The 14,228-nt window shown below is 39.6% G+C and overlaps 1 pseudogene; it reads left to right on the forward strand.

The window, feature by feature from the left end:
* The first annotated feature begins 7,159 nt into the window (after positions 1-7,159).
* Positions 7,160-8,129, forward strand: LOC129074737 (methylsterol monooxygenase 1-like; annotated as a pseudogene).
* The last annotated feature ends 6,099 nt before the right edge of the window (positions 8,130-14,228 follow it).

The raw sequence follows: 14,228 nt of genomic DNA on the forward strand, positions 1-14,228 counted from the left end.
TGACTTAAAAATTATGTTTATTAAATATAACTTAATTTTGCTTTTAAATTTAAAAAATTCATTTTTTAGAGTAGTTTTTAGGTTCACAGTAAAATTAAGAGGAAGGTACAGATTTCCCATATGTGCCCTGCTCCCACACATGCACAGTCTCCACATTATCAACATCCCTCACCAGAATGGTGTTTTTGTTACACTTGGAGAACCACATTGTCACATCATTATGATCCAAAGTCCATAGTTTGCATTAGGGTTCGCTCTTGGTTTTGTTATACATTTTATGGGTTTGGATAAATGTACAATGGCATAATGCCATGTATTCACCACAATATGCCTTTTGACCCATATATTTTGACTAGGTTGCAAAAATAAGCACTAAATGTTCAGTTTAGAGAAACTCAAATAATGCAGCGAACAGACATTCCTACTCTATCTCTTGAGAAAGGGCTTCAGGGATGAGATGGTCATAGATAGAGTAGATCAGTGATATCTGCTTTGCAATTACTTTGTAATCTTTTTAAAAGTCATTTTACATTTTGTTCACAGCTGTTTAATAAGGCTATGCCCTAATATTCTCAACAAGTAAACACCCAAGTCAAAATGTCCCGTTTTGACAAAAATGATCCTAGGTACATGTTGTATTGCTTTATACTGGCAGTTGGAGAGGGACTGTGAAGTAGGGAGGAGATAGGACAGACTGTGGCAGCAGTTCTTTCAAATGTGGGACAGTCATTTTAGCTACTTGTGGCCATGTGTAAGGACAGTGGAAGGGAGTTGAGTGTCAGGCATGGTTTTGGGTGTTTCCTACACACATATTATTGTATAGGTAGTTCCATCCCCATTTTACCCAGGAAAGAACTAATGATCAGAGAAAAGAACTAATGATCAGGGAAAAGAACTTGTTCAAGGCCATATTGTGTAGGTTGCAGATATTCACTATTCATAAAGTCCCCAATGCAGAAAGATTTCTTAAGAAAGAGATGAGATGTACACTTGATTTGGGGAACACAATGGCTTTATCACAGTGTTATTTTTATTTCAGTGTCAATAACCACAATATTTTTCCAGCAAGATACCGATGTTTTGTCTTTTTTCACCACTTGCTCAAATGAGTCAGAGACTTTTAAAAGCTTAAAAAGGCAATTGAATAAACTGTCCTTGTAAAAGTGCTCAGAGTTTAAGGAGGTTTGGCTGTTCCAGCTTATGTTAAAGAGGAGGATTATATTTTTAAGATAATTACATGTTCCTTCTGATATAGCAAAAACATTCACAAACACAGGCATAGATTCAGACTGGTCTGCTACGTTGGCTGCTGCTGTGATTAACTTGTGGTAATGACTGTTGAGAGAAGTGAGTCCTATGGGATCTTAGCAAGTTAAGGAAGAAGAGCAATCTGGCTCAGTGGGTCACCCTTCACTTGTAACTCAACACTGCCTTAACCTAGAAGGCTGGCCATGATTGAAGACTCTGTTGCTCATTGATGGTTAAGAAAGGACATATAGGAGTAAGAGGCCCTGAGAAACATCAACTACAGTTGCATAGTTACAATGTATTATTTCAATTCTCTGAGTGTTTCCATAACTTGTGTTGAACTGAAATTTGTTGATTGCTCCTACTCTGTGTCCTTCGCTGGTTTCTTCACATCCATCTTCCAGACCTCTACACTTCCTGGGGCCAGGACCCATCTGCATCCTCTCTACCTTCAGTCACTGTATTATCCCAGCTCATCAAGTACCATCTGGAAGGTGATGATTCCCAAAGTTAAGTCCTCAGCCCGACCTCCAAACTCATTTCTAATGATCTCCTTGACGTTTCCTCATGTCCAAAGTAGACTAATCTTTTAATCACCATCCTTCCACTTTCCATTGGCCCATCCTTTCTGTACCTTAAAAAAAAATCTGTCTTTCCAGTTGCCTCAGCTAAAGAATTTTTGAGTCATCTTCGACTCTTTCTCTCACTCTCTTATGTCTAAACTACGAACATCAAGTCCTATTGTCTTTAACTCCGAAATATATCTGTAGGACAACCATTTCTTGTCACATGTGTTTCTATCATCCAAGACACTTTCTCTTCTTATCACCCTGGTCCCTATTCTCAACACAGCAGTTACAGTGATTTTTTTCAATGAGATTTAAGACTTTATGTTCTTCTGCTCAAAACTCTTTAGTGGTTTTCTTACAACTTAAAACACAAGTTAGAATTCTTATAATGGTCTGTACCTCCCTGCGACCTGCTCCCCGCCCCCACCCCATCTTCTCTTATCAGTCTCTTTATGGCTCACTTCACTCCAGCTACACTGATTTCTCTACTACATACTAGGCACAACTCTCACTAAGAGGGTTTGTCAAAACATGGATTTCTGGACCCCCACCTCTGGAGTCTGTGATTCATCAGGGCTCAGGGTTGGAAATATAACAGGTAATTTGCAATACTAAAAGGTTTCAAGTGTGTTATTGCTGGTGTTTTAGGTATCACACTGTGAGAACCACTGGTAGTTTGCTGACAAACCAGATTTCTAAGTGGGCAGGTGCAAACCATGGTTTATAGTGCAAACCATGGGCTGATTTCTGCGATATGAATACTCCCACCATGTCAAATTCCCAGCATGATATCAACTGGCTCACAAAATTCCTCAAAATTTAACAGTTGGCTCTCATTAGCACACACAGACATGGAATCCCTAATCTAGAACAGCTCACTACGGTCTGCTTGGGGGAGAGGGTTGAGGAGAAAGTGATTGCTTATTCTATAACTACTACCTCCCAGTCACTCTTGATCCTTGACATAAAATGCTTCATTTGGTCACTATAACAAATCTATGAAATTACATCTTGCTTTTTCCATTTTTTAGGTGAGGAAATCCAGAACTCAAATTACATCTCTGAATCCCACGACAGATATGAGTTCAGTACTGCCTGAACCCGAAGTTCCTCTTTATCCAACTAAAATAGAAATACCTGAATAGTTTTGGGTGGCACCATAGTATTGGAGCCATCATTGTAGGGCTAGAAGAAAAGATGAAGTTAAAATTAGCCTACAGCATAGATATAGCTGTAGTCTGGCCTGAGAGATGACTAAATTCTTTTTCAACTGGATATTTGGAAGGGAGCCCGATGAGAAAACCTATACATAAAATAGGCTAACTATGTAGGGATTGCAGCCCTCAGAGCTGATCATAGACCATGGGCCAAGTTCAGCTAGAGAACATGTTTCTTCCCTTAGTACCAGCTGATAATCCAGGTACTAGTAAGTGTAGATCAAAGAAGACTGCAAAGCTCATATACTGAGAATTCTGGTGCCAGGTGCTAAAATAACCTTCCTTTGAGGGCAAGTAAATTCTCTCAATTGATGGAACAGAAGTTGCTCCAGGCAAAGGCCCCACTTTTTCCCCTGCTTAATTGCCTCACTATCCTCATTCTGGATTGGGCTTCAATCACTTTACTTTCTAAGCTTGGAACACCTGGGACAGGTTTCCACTGGCATGGTTTGTAAGCAACAGGGGCGATTATCCAGGCATCAAAATTGCTTTTCTCAAGTCTTTTCTTGCCAAGCTCCATCTCTGTTCCTCCAAATTGCCTGGAACTCTGCCCTCTGCCTCACCATCCTGTGCCGGCAGAGGCCTGGTCTCAGGCTGGGCAGTCTAGTTGTCTGGCCTGAATGAAAAGACTCCAAGCCTAAATGTTATAGACCTTATGCTGACCCCAAAGTTCAAGGTAATGCAGAGTCCATTGTGATAATAGTCAAGTTGCTTATTCTGAACTGCCTTGATCTTCATGCTTTATTTTAAAATTTTTTAATTTTTCAATTATAGTTTACCTACAATATATTAGTTTCAGGTATATTACCCAGTGATTAGATATTATATACCTTACCAAGAGACCAGCCAGATAAATATAGTACCCATCTGACATCATGCATAGTTATTATAATAGATCTTACTTTTTCGTTGGGCTATTGGATGAGTTTCTGGGCTCCTGTTGTTCCTAAGGTATTTCAATGGGGTTTATAGTAAAAGAGGAGCAGTAATCCTGAGGAAGATCAGGGAAGGGTCCATCTCTCTTTCACAGATGGGAAAGGGATATTTAATTTTTAAAAATCATTATTTTATTCATTCATTCATTCATCCATCCATCCATCCATTCATTCAAATGCCACTAGAGCAAGTACAATGGAAAACTAGAGGAGGGAGACATCACTCTGGCTGTGAGACACCAGGGGACACTTCTTGGAAAGCTTTATGATGGCTTTTTGGGGATGTAGTTATGAGACATAGATAAAAGGGAGGGGAAGACCCAAGGCTGTTATGTAACCAGAACATCCGAATGTCAGAATGTTTGTTTGTTTGTTTATTTTTTAGCATACCATAAAGGACAAGAATGAAGTTAAAGCCATCAAAAGTAAAGTTTTCCTAACTTGTTCTGCCCCGTCTCAGGGCTTTCTTATAGGCCTCAGGGTGGGTTAGAAAGTATGCTGCCACTTCCTTTCCTCCTAGGGACGCCTGCTATACTTCAAGAGCAAAGAACAGAATGCAACATAATCACTACCTCTCACCTGCAGGGGGTCCGGGGGAGGACCTAATAACAGATAAAGAACAAAAAAGGTCACCCTTGTTCTGATAAAACCTTAGTTTGAATGGTGGTTGTATGAGTGTAGGTGAGATGGCCTTCTGATGCTTGACTTGCCCACCCAAGTGCTGCCATGAAGGAACAGCAGTGACTTGGCCTCTAGTGTGAAAGAGGCAAGATGCTGGGAGAAGCAGGCTCAATTTATCTTTCCCATTGTCCCTTCACTTTCCTGGGGTACAGTAAGAAAAGAGGGGGAGAGAGACCATTACTGTGACCTCAGTGGAGTCCCCTCCAACTAGGACATTAGGAGTGAGGAAGAAGCAGTTGGCTCTGCTGTCATGCACTAGGCTAGTCAGAAGAGGAAAACGCGACCATGCATTGTGGCTGCAAAGAATGTCCTCAGTAGAGGCGAGGTACACTTCTCCCACAAAACAGAGCCATTGTGAAACATTTCCAGCAGGCATTTCTTCTTCATCCTTGAATGAGGTGTTGAGATGGGAAAAACTTACCTCACAGAAACTTTAGTCCCTGGCAGGCCACCCTCTGAGGGTTTCATTGACAGTCAGTCTGGCAGTCATGAATAAGCAGAGGTAAAAGAGAAAGCTCAGAGAGAGGCAGGGCTCTGGGGCCTCTAAGGCTTTGGGAATAAAGCAGATTTAACTTGACTCCATCTCTCCAGGACTTTATTAAAGGAAGAAAGGATAATGGGTATTTTGTAGGGCAGGAGTAGAATAAGGCTGAGTTTGTGCTCTCTCATGCATTCAAAAGAAAGAGAAGGAAAGGAGGACCAAATATGGAATTGGACTGCATTTCCAAGCGTGAACCTTCATCACTTTCATCAGTAGCCATCTGGCAGGCAGTGTTCTGTGGCATTTCTGTAAAATGACTGGCAACCTCCAACAGTTTCCTTGGCACTCCACTGAGAAGCCTTCGTTCTTAGCAATGTGCTAGAAATAGTCAAAGCTCAACACAGGCAGGTAATGATACTTATATAATCAGCACCTTATTCAAACCCAATACAGTGAAACCCTCATCCCTGTGTGATATCTCCAGATGCATATTTAAAACTTCTTTGTTTTGCCTCTGTCTCATGAGGCTTCTTGAAAGAGATGCCAGTAATGGGGGAAAATAACAACATGTACACATACACAAAAATCCTCTGCTCCGGCTTCTATGTCACTGTATTCATATAGCCTTCTAGCACTTATTGTATGGTATGCAATGGTAGCACTTATTGTATGAACTATCTGTTCATCTACCTGTCTCTTCCAGTCAATTTTTAGCACTTAGAGGAGGGAAAATATATCCTTTTCATCCGTGTACCCTCATCACTGAACACAGGCACTCAAAGAAAATTTGGACAGACAATTGTTTCAGCTTTGTGCTCTGTACCCTTAGTACAATTGGTTCACCACAGGTAAACAATCACTCTTTTTCAGAATATAAATGAAACTCTTAACTTTTTTGTGGATAGATGGTTCTGAAGAGGATTTTTTTTTTCCTAAGAAGGACCTTTCTTAAGGTGCTATGTGAGGAACCAAGCCAACACCAAAAATGGATCTGACCAATCACTCCAGGGCACGTCCCACAAGCACAGATGTGTTTGTTCTGGTGTGGTGGCCAATATTTAGAAGTGGCAGTATGATTGGACTGACCTAATCCAAGAATTTACTCAGCCTTTCAAGAGACCAAAATGAATCTCTTAGCATTTTGGAAGAGAAAAAAAATGTACATTTGAAGGAAATTGCACACATATTTCAAAAGCCCATAAAAGTTTATGATAATAATGTATACAGAGTTCACCTTATGCTAGAGTGAAGAGGAAACACAAAGGGCCAAGGTTTAGACAGAACTGAGTTCTTTGAGGAAAGGAACCTGTAGAATAGCATACTCCTGCAACATTCCATTTTAAATAAATATCTAACTGAGCAGACGGATAGCTTCCATTGATTCCATTTGTATGTTCCAACAGAGCTCTATATACTTATTATACGTTAGACCTGGTTTCTGAACATACTGCTCCATGTGTATACCTGTGGCTGCACATGCATACCATCTCCTCACTAATACCCAATAATGTTAAATACCATGCCAAACAAAATGAAAGCATCTGTGGACCCTAGACCATGGCTAATTTATGTGTTACAATGTCTGACACAGCAAAATCCCTGGGTGAGTGGAGAATTTGGACTATATCTTAAAGATTTTCATCATGGTTTTTGACTTGTAAGAGAATTTTCTTGTAAGAGTGTTCAGAATATTAATGTTCTGATGTGCAGTAGCTTTTCTAGTAGGCAGTACTTCCCAAAACTGCGTGGGTTTTGATCATTGTTGGTGTTGTCCCTTAGATATGCTCCTCCAGGATCTATCTTGCAGAAATTTCACTATTCAAATACACATGTAAATACCAAAAAAATCTGGAATATCTATATAGAGCATGCATTTCCTACTTTATTGGCCCCATAAAAAAGATGTTTGGTTTGTTAAAGTAGCTAGATATCACCTTTGCAAAGTAGTGTTTTTTTCAAGCTTGGGAACCATATAGGCTTCTTTTAAAAGCAAAAGCACCTCAGCTGGAACAAGCAGGTTCCAGGGTCATGGCATCTGGCCAAATTTGGGTGGCAGTGAGTGTCAGTCTCCATGTGAGCATCCAGAATTATAAAGCTGTGTGCAGAGACTTGAAAAATGACAACAGTGAAAGTGTCAGCATCTTTAGTTCAGTGTCCTTGGCTGTGGAGTATGTAGATTGACTTTTACCTGAGAATCCTCTGCAAGAACCATTTAAAAGTGCTTGGAACACTATGTTAGACAATTATCCAAAGTTCCACATTGCAACACAGGGATCCCCGATAGTTCATGAGACCCTTTATTCCTTGTGCTGTTTACCTGAGTTTTTGTTTCAATTTATACTTTACACAAAGAAGTTCAAAATTCAAAAGGATAAACCAGAAACATGGGGAAACCAATGGAAATGCTTTAAAGTATTTCTCTTTAATCCCTTTTGTATTCAGCTTCCTTTGATTTGTAGAACTTATTATTTTATGGAGTATTTCAATATTCCTTATTGTTGGAAGAGTATGCCAAGATGGTATATGCTTTTGGTAAGATGCTTTGATTGTGTGGTGACTGAGAATACCCGACACTATTTCCTACATGGGATCTTACATTACAAAATAAATACATAAATATATTCATAAAGTTCTTCATGCGTTTCAGGTCCCATTTAGAATTGAAGCTGCATATGTGCATCTTCTGGAAACCCTAATTCTTGGCACTGGACTTTTCATTGGAATCATTCTCTTATGTAATCATGTTGTTATTCTTTAGGCATGGGTGGCCATTCATTTGCTAGGAATTATCGATGTCCACAGTGGTCATGATATTCCTCTCCACCTTTTAAATCTCATCCCTTTTGATGCTGGTTCCCGGCATCATGATTTTCACCACATGAACTTCATGGGAAACTATGCTTCAACATTTACATGCTGGGGTAGAGTTTTTGGAACAGATTCTTAATTTATTGCCTATATTGAAAGGATGAAGAAGACTGAGAAAAAGACTGAATAAATATTTATGTAACAAAAAAATAAATGAAAGCAAAAGCAGAGTCTTCAAGATTCTTTTGGAGGTCCTTGAAACCATGTTTCTTAACATGGACTTAAGAAATTGGGGTTTAACTTATAAAATATTTTTAATAAGAGAATATCAAAGACCTATAAGTCTTCTGATAGGAGGAGATACATAGGAATCATTTGGTAGATTTTTACAGTCATAATTATGAAGTTGAGAACAAAGAGCGTACCTATAAATGAGTTCTGTTGAACTCTACCCTCTAAAAGTCTTGATATTTTGAATCTCAAATAAATAATGGAAACAAATTAATAGTTTCTCACCTTAAAGATCTAAAGATCAAAGAGAAGTAAGCTTTTGAATTGTGTATAGATAGTTATTGTAAACCTCGCTTTAGAAATTGCAGCTCTTTCCTGAGGCTCAAGCCTGCCAGAGTCCCCCATCAGATTCTGGACTCACCAAATCTCCACAACCGTGAGCCAATTCTTTGAAATAGGGAATCTAGATGTTGTTGTTGGATGGGGTTATATGATAGATTTAAATTTAAAACATCACAGAAATAACCAAAAGTATAATTTTTTATTTAAGGGGAAAATACTAAGGAAATGCACAAAAATGTAAGAGAGAGTGGAAGGTAACACTGAGGTGCTTCACAAAGGAGCAGGTAGGTGTTTGTATAGACCAGCAAGCAAAGACTGACTGTATCCTGGGCAATGGTTTAGAGATGTCCCTGCAGGAATTGACAGAACATTTAGTATCCAGCTTTTGGCTGTAGCCAATCCTTAATTCTTTAAAGGAAGGTGGAGGAAAGAAGGAAAAGGATGGACCGTGTCTCTATTGTGTAGATGCCAATTGTGTAATGCATAACATATGAGATATGTTTTTCATTAACACTATGCCAAAAGGATTTGACCCACCTGGTTGTAGAGAAGAGTGGGTTTGAGAAACAATTAGCATATGGAATAAATTAAGAAGAAGGTCATTTTAGCATCTGGCTTATGGAAACCCGACATTTCCTATAAATTTAGGACATAAGAATAGCAATTCTCATAACAGATTAAAGTCAATAACATTTGAAGAATGACTAATTTTCACCCAGGGTGACCCTTATATTAACATAGTATCAATTTCCTGTTTGCTTTTTCTGAGTCAACGTGAAAAATGATCTTTAACCCCTAAAAAAAAGTCGTGAGGACTAAATAATCAGACAAATGAGTGTTGATGAAAGAAACTAATTCTTCATATTTGTTTCAACTTGTCTGTGTGCTATTTACATACGTTGATGAATTTTTCAGAGAAAGACTCACTGGTTAAGTTTAAAGTGCTGACAAGTAGTAAAGTTTAGCTTAGGGAGCTCCGAAGTCCCATTTTCTCCCTCTTTTATATGCAGAAAATTTTGGAAAAAGGACACCATGCAAAATTCTTGAAAGTTTAGATAAAATATGATATTTTTAAATCAAAAGAATAAGACTGACATATTTTACTCTTCATAGAAATATAGCCAAATTATTTAGCTTTTTTAGGCTGAGGGATCTGTTAATTTAGAGACCTATAAATTATAAATTTATTTTTAAAACCTTTGGGGAGAGAATTAACTGTGAAAAAAATTTAAAAATTTATATTTGCTATTGAACAAAAATAACATCACTTTCCTCAAACAAAATAAAAAACTACAGTTGACCCTTGAACAATTCAATTGTTAGGGGCGCCAACCCCCTACACAGTCAAAAATCTGTGTATAACTTTTTACTCTAAAACAGTTGTCCCTTGGTATCCATGGGTGTTGGTTCTCGGAATTCCCATGGATAACAAAGTCTGCTGATGCTCAAGCCCCTTAGTGTGAAATGGCATAGATCAATGCATACGGTTGGCTGCCTGCATCTGCAGACTTCTAAACACGGTGGAAAACAGTACAGATATTTATTATAAAAAAAAAAATCAGTGTGGACCCATACAGTTCAAAATGGTGTTGTTTAAGGGTAAACTACAGTTGTAAAGCATGAAGATATTTTAAATTTTATCTGGTTCATAAGACAGGGTGAAAAATAAAATGCAAATGATACATCAGCAAAGTTGTTCTAGTTCAGAGGTTGATAAACCATGGACTGTAGGCCAAATCCAGCCCAGCTCCTGTTTTAATATAGCAATGTGAGCTAAGATATTTGTGTTCTTAAATGGTTGTAAGACATATAATAAAAAAGATTGTGCATCAAAAGCCATATGTAGCCCCAAAAGCCTAAAATATTTACAATCATTCTCTTTTCAGAAAAAGCTTGCTGACACCAATATACTCTAAATAGGGATGGGTTTAGAGCCATCCCATCGTCTCTGTGATCCTTAGCAAACTACATGTCTGCTCTGAGCCTGCTCCCTTATCTGTGACTTTGAGATCATTAAACCTGGCAATGCCCCAAATAAAAGAATTGGACAGAAAATTTGAAAACCATTACCTGCAGATAGACATTAGTACAGTATCATTCAAAATGTGTAGTCTCTTTCTGTTGGAAAAAAAAAAAGAATATTTTGATAAGACTGCTTTTATATTGGGGGAGGGGAAAAGTTGGGCTCTTATTTTGTAGTTACTTTATTTTAGGGACAGCACTTTTTATCAAATCATTAGCTTTCAGCGCATATTGGACATTGCCTTCAAATCAGATCCCAGTATTATATACTTTGAACCAAGTCTGAGCTATGGCTTATCTTATGGCTGGGCACAGAAGTCTTCTTTCACAGGTTGTGCCAGTTACCGTCGACAGAAAAGTGACTGTTTCTGCATGTAGGAAGGGGAGACTTTTAAGTGTTTGAAATCAAACTCCTTTTAAGCACCCTCACTTTGGAAGTATGAAGATGAAACAGGGTGTTTTCAGTTGGGAAATTGCCAAGGCTGAGACACATGTGAAATGCCAATGTCTGGATGAGGGAAAGAGTAGATATTAAGATCAACTTCCTCCTGAGAACTGAGAAAGATGAGAGGAAACCCAAAGTTTATGCAAATAATGCTGAGGATGTCTGTTGGCATGAGAGGAGCAGAGTGAGGCAATTAAATGATCAAAAGCTCATTTCATTACTAATAATTCATATTAGTAATGAAAATAATCATGTATTCAACACTTAGCACACTTCAGATCTGGTCTAACCATGTATGTACATGATCTCATTTAATCTTCTGAACCACATTATGAGGTAGACATAATTTTATAGGTCAAGAAATGAGCAAGGTTACAGAGAGTTAAGTAACTTGTATAAGGTCAAGCTGAATGAGAGGAACCAGAAGGATCTCAGGAAGAGATGAAATAGGGACAGAGCCAGCAGGTTAACAGACAACTGGCTGAAGTCCTGAAACCTCAGTCTTGATAATGAAACATCTGGATTTTATCATGTTGGTACATCTGTCACTCTGGTGATACCCTAACCAAGGTGATTTAAACCAAGATCACTGCTGGTGGTTAAGTAGTGAATTTGAGGCAAGTGGAGGATGCAGAAGTTTAGAGAGGGAGAGAGAGAGAGTTTAAATAATTGTCTCACTTGCAAATTAGTGAAATAAAAAAAATAAAGTTTTCTCCCTTGATTAAAGTCAATTCTGTAGCCTAATTTACTTGAAAGTAACAAAGCCTCAAATATTTTACAATTCAATTTATTGTGAATTCTGCGCATACTATTATAATTCTCCAGAGAAAACACTAGTGTACAATAGCCAAGATTTGGAAATGACCTAAGTGCCTATAAGTAGATGAGTGGATCAAAGAACTGTAGTACATTTACACAATTGAATACTACACAGCAGGAAAAAAGAAGAAATTCGTGCCTTTTGTTACATCATGGATGGAATTGGAGACTATTATGCTTAGTGAAATAAGTCAGTCAGTGAAAAACAAATATATTATCTCACTTGTAAGAGAAATCTAATGAACAAAACAAACTAATGAACAAAATAGAACCAGATGGATAGAATTAGGGAATAGACTAATAGCTGTAAGAGCAGAGGGGTCACTGGGGACTGATTGAAAGAAGGTGAAGGGATTAGTCAAAGAACATACATGAAGGACCTATAGACATGGATGCTGGTGTGGGGATTGACTGTGGCATTGGGGGGCAGGCTGGCTGGAGGGGGGCAAAGGGGGAAATGGGACATCCATAATAGCATAAACAATAAAATATTAAAAATGTAAAAGAATGCTAATGCAAAATAATTTTTTTAAAAAATGTAATTCAAGAATGGGCTCGCTGCTCATAGACTCAGAGGTTAGGGGAACACCCCCACCTCTATTCAGTAAGATCTCAGATCCTCATTTCATAGTATTTCATACTGTTGGACATTGGAGAAATTTTGGGGGACACTTACTTCAGATTTCCTTTTTTATAAAAGCAGAGAGGCCGTGTGATTTGCTCAAGAACACACTGTTCATTTGGCAGTGTAGATGGAGCAGTGGCCCTGAACTGTGTCCCACTCAGATGCAGCCCCTGCTGCCTCTGAAGGCTCTGTCTACAAGAGAGCCAAATCTGAGCCCTGACATATCTATTCCATGAGGAGTCTAGCTTGGTGGTAAAGTAGCTATATTGGGCCTCTCTGGGAAGGACCAGTGGTTGTTCTTTACAGGCATAGATATCTACCCTGGGTACATGTTTGCCTTTCCTGTTTGCTAAATATCAGCCAGCAACACCATCCAGGGACTCACAGAATGCCTGATCTACAGACCCAGGTCCAACCATGTATCTGACTTTATAGCAAAAGAGGAGTTAAGTGGGGTCATGGCCCAAGAACCCACTGATCTTATCACATACTGCACCACCCACCCTCCCGGAGGAGCTGACCTCAAAAAAGCCCTGGAATGACCATCTGGAGGCATGGCTGGAGCAGTAGCTTGGAGGCAACTCTGTGAGAGTGGGGTGCCATCTTTCCAGATGCAATATAGACATTAAATCACTCTTTGTGACACTCTTTGTGACACTCTGTCCTGAAAAGAGAAAGTATATGAGTCTGGGAAATGAGGGGTATACAAGAGTAACTATTTACCATCACCATTATTCCCAGTGACCCAATGGAAATGTCCTGCCCCTGAAACTCTGGGCTTGCAGATTGGAAGGGGATAGCCTTCTGCCAGTCAGGTCCTGTTGAAGTCCAACTCACTCCTGCTCCAAAAGCACCTTGAATAACTTGCATTCAGGGTTCTGGCAGGCATGAAAAAGAGTAATATCCTGGCAGGGGGAACTGATGCTGACCAGCAGGGGCAGTAGGGCTGCATTTGCACACATGGGCAGGAGGAATGTGTATGCTGCCTTGGCACCTGCTGGCACTTCTTTACTCCATTAGAACTGTGAACAGATATGTGTAGGAACTTCAGAGGCAGAAGGGTGTGATTTCCCAGACACAGCAAAAATTTACATCCCACTACCAGATAAACCACCCAAATCTGCCAAGGCAATATCAGGGGGTGAGGGAATTTAGAATGGGTAGTATGAGAACCAGTTATAGCCCTCTGACCAACTGACTTCCTTCAGTAAGAGAAGCCTTCCAGGATCCACTGAGGAGCTGCTCCTAAGCCTGTGTACAGCATAAATCCATGGAACACAAGTGGAATGTGGTGACCATGAAAATGAACTCTCAGCTCTCTTGCTGCAAGAGCATAATTGATTGATGGCCCCAGATGCTGTACTTCAGGATCCACCGCCATGTTCCCACTGGAGCCCCACTTCCCACAGGCTTCTCTTGGTCAATGAGCAGAGTAAGGGACTAATTCAGGCCCTTCCCTGTAAGATGTAGGATCCCTCTGATGGGCAACTTTGGCTTGAGGACTTTCCAATGGTCTGGCCAAGATGTTTTTGTGACAGCACTGTAGTATGGGACTCTTCCTGTCCAAACTCCTTCCATTCTCCCCTCCTTCACAGGACTCAGACCCACATCACAGTCTCAAGGCTCTCCCCTACCTCCTCTGGCTCCCATCTCTATCTTTCATAGGTGCTTCCTCCACTAAATCTCCTGTATATCTAATCCTGTCTTGGTTTCTGTTTCTCAGAGGCCCGGAATGAACATGGTGGTGCTCTTAACAGAGTTTCTGGTCACTGACACTGGATGTGAGCTATCTTCTGGACTGTGTC

Source organism: Pteronotus mesoamericanus, unplaced genomic scaffold (assembly GCF_021234165.1).
Source record: "Pteronotus mesoamericanus isolate MK-2021 breed Mesoamerican mustached bat unplaced genomic scaffold, CSHL_Meso_final contig_50, whole genome shotgun sequence".
Taxonomy (NCBI): domain Eukaryota; kingdom Metazoa; phylum Chordata; class Mammalia; order Chiroptera; family Mormoopidae; genus Pteronotus; species Pteronotus mesoamericanus.